The sequence below is a fragment of the Tasmannia lanceolata genome, unplaced genomic scaffold, assembly GCF_043159265.1.
Source record: "Tasmannia lanceolata isolate RefF3 unplaced genomic scaffold, GAP_Taslan_0.1 ptg000057l, whole genome shotgun sequence".
Lineage (NCBI taxonomy): Eukaryota > Viridiplantae > Streptophyta > Magnoliopsida > Canellales > Winteraceae > Tasmannia > Tasmannia lanceolata.
In genome coordinates, this window is record NW_027518734.1 from 85001 (window position 1) to 87500 (window position 2500).

The following is a 2500-nucleotide window of genomic DNA, read 5'->3' on the forward strand; positions in this document are numbered from 1 at the left end:
CAAGGCCAAGCGAGCCATGGCACGTCGGATGATGGCTCCAGCTGGCGCCCCGGCACTTTCTGTGGCATTGATGCTCGGTTTCAAAGACAAACGTGCGCAGGGCCAGGGGACCGCGGATGACTGCTCGTGCTGGCCCCGTTGGGCGGCATTGATGGTCGGTTGCAAAGAAAATGCGCGATTGCTCGTGTCGGGGCCTGGCAAGCCAAGGCCAAGCGAGCCATGGCAACGCGGATGATGGCTCGCTAGTGCTGGCGCCGTGCACAGTGGCCTCGCACACTCGCCCTGCACGCTTCCCTTGCACGCAGCCTTGCACACTAGCCTCGCATGCGAGCCTTGCACCCTAGCCATGCAAACTAGCCTTGCACGGTAGCCATGCACACAAGCCGTGCACATTAGGCATGCGCACAAGCCCCGCACACTAGCCTTGCGCACAACCCTTGCACACAAGCCATGCACTCGAGCAATGCACACAAGCCTTGCACTCAAGCAATGCACACAAGCCCTGGACACTAGCCTTGCACACGGGCCTGGCACACAAGCCTTGGGCACTAGCCTTGCGCACTAGCGTTCCACATGAGCCTTGCACACTAGCCTTGGACACTAGCCTTGCACACAGGCCTTGCACACTAGGCATGCTTGGGCGAGCTGATCCCGCATCAAGTCGACGGGTCTAGGCATTCTTGGGCGCAGATCCCGCATCGTCTCGTCGCGTCTGGGCGCAAACACGTCGCGTCTCGTTGCGTCTTCAGAAGTCGTCGCTAACAGCACCTTTGGTTGCCACTGGTGGTTAGGCTGGTTGGTTGCGCAAACCCTATAGGAGGGTGGCATGCTGGTGGGCGTTTTTGCCCGGATAGGCACTAGAATGTGCAGATTTTGGGCGTTTTTGCCTGGATAGGCTAAGGAATGGGCATGCTTTGGGCGTTTTTGCCCGGATAGGCACCGGAATGCTTGGCCTTGGCTTGTCCTAGCAAGGCATTGCTGGGTTGGGCTCCCTTGGCCTTTTGGGCGCCTTGGACGATGTCTTGCGAAGACCATGGGCACAAGGCCATGGCATATGGTGAGGAAAGGACCACGGTTGCCAAGGTTAGGCACCGGAATGCTTGGCCTTGGCTTGCCAAAGCAGGGCATTGCTGGGTTGGGCTCCCTTGGCCTTCCGGGCGCCTTGGACACTGTCTTGGGAAGACCATGGGCACAAGGCCATGGCATATGGTGGGGAATGGACCACGGTTGCCAAGGCTAGGCATATAGAGAGGAATTGCATTTTTGCCCGGATAGGCACCGGAATGCTTGGCCTTGGCTTGCCATAGCAGGGCATTGCTGGGTTGGGCTCCCTTGGCCTTCCGGGGGCCTTGGACGCTGTCTTGGGAAGACCATGGGCACAAGGCCATGGCATATAGTGAGGAATGGACCACGGTTGGCAAGGCTAGGCATATAGAGAGGAATGGACCACGGTTGCCAAGGTTGCGCAAGTTTTGGGCATTTTTTGCCCGGATATGCCCAAGTATGCCCCGATAGGCCCGTTACGCCCCGGTATGAACGCGTATGCCCGGATAGACTCGGTATGCCTTGGGATACATGCGTATGCCCCGATAGGCTTGGTACGCCCCGATATGCGCACGTGTGCCCCAGTAGGGCTCGGTATGCCCCGGTATGTACGCGTGTGCCCCGATAGGCCCGGTATGCCCCGATATGCACACGTGTGCCCCAATAGGGGTCGGTATGCCCCGGTAGGTACGCGTGTGCCCCGTAATGCACGTTTCGCAGATCTCCCCGCATGTCCCGCCCCTATATGTAATACTTACTTACTTACTTACTTTCTTTCTTGCTTGCTTGCTTGCTTGCAATGGTTGGGAGTGCCCGGCATGCCCCGCTGCAGAGACCAAGGGCGCAATGACTTGGCACCGCGGATGCCGGGACTCCGGCACTTCCCGTGGCACTGATGGTTGGTTCCAAAGACAAAAGGCCGTGCAAGGCCACCGCACCGCGGATGATTTTGCTCGTGCTGGCGCCGTTGTGTGGCCAAAGAACATGCGCGAATGCTCGTGTCGGAAGGGTTGGTGTCCTGGCCCCGCGGGTGTCACGAATGCTCGGTTGCGAAGACCATGGGACCAGAGCCATGGCACGTCGGATGATGGCTCCAGCTGGCGCCCCGGCACTTTCTGTGGCATTGATGCTCGGTTTCAAAGACAAACGTGCGCAGGGCCAGGGGACCGCGGATGACTGCTCGTGCTGGCCCCGTTGGGCGGCATTGATGGTCGGTTGCAAAGAAAATGCGCGATTGCTCGTGTCGGGGCCTGGCAAGCCAAGGCCAAGCGAGCCATGGCAACGCGGATGATGGCTCCAGCTGGCGCCCCGGCACTTTCTGTGGCATTGATGCTCGGTTTCGAAGACAAACGTGCGCAGGGCCAGGGGACCGCGGAGGACTGCTCGTGCTGGCCCCGTTGGGCGGCATTGATGGTGTGTTGCAGAGAGCATGTGCGATTGCAAGTGTCGGCCGGGT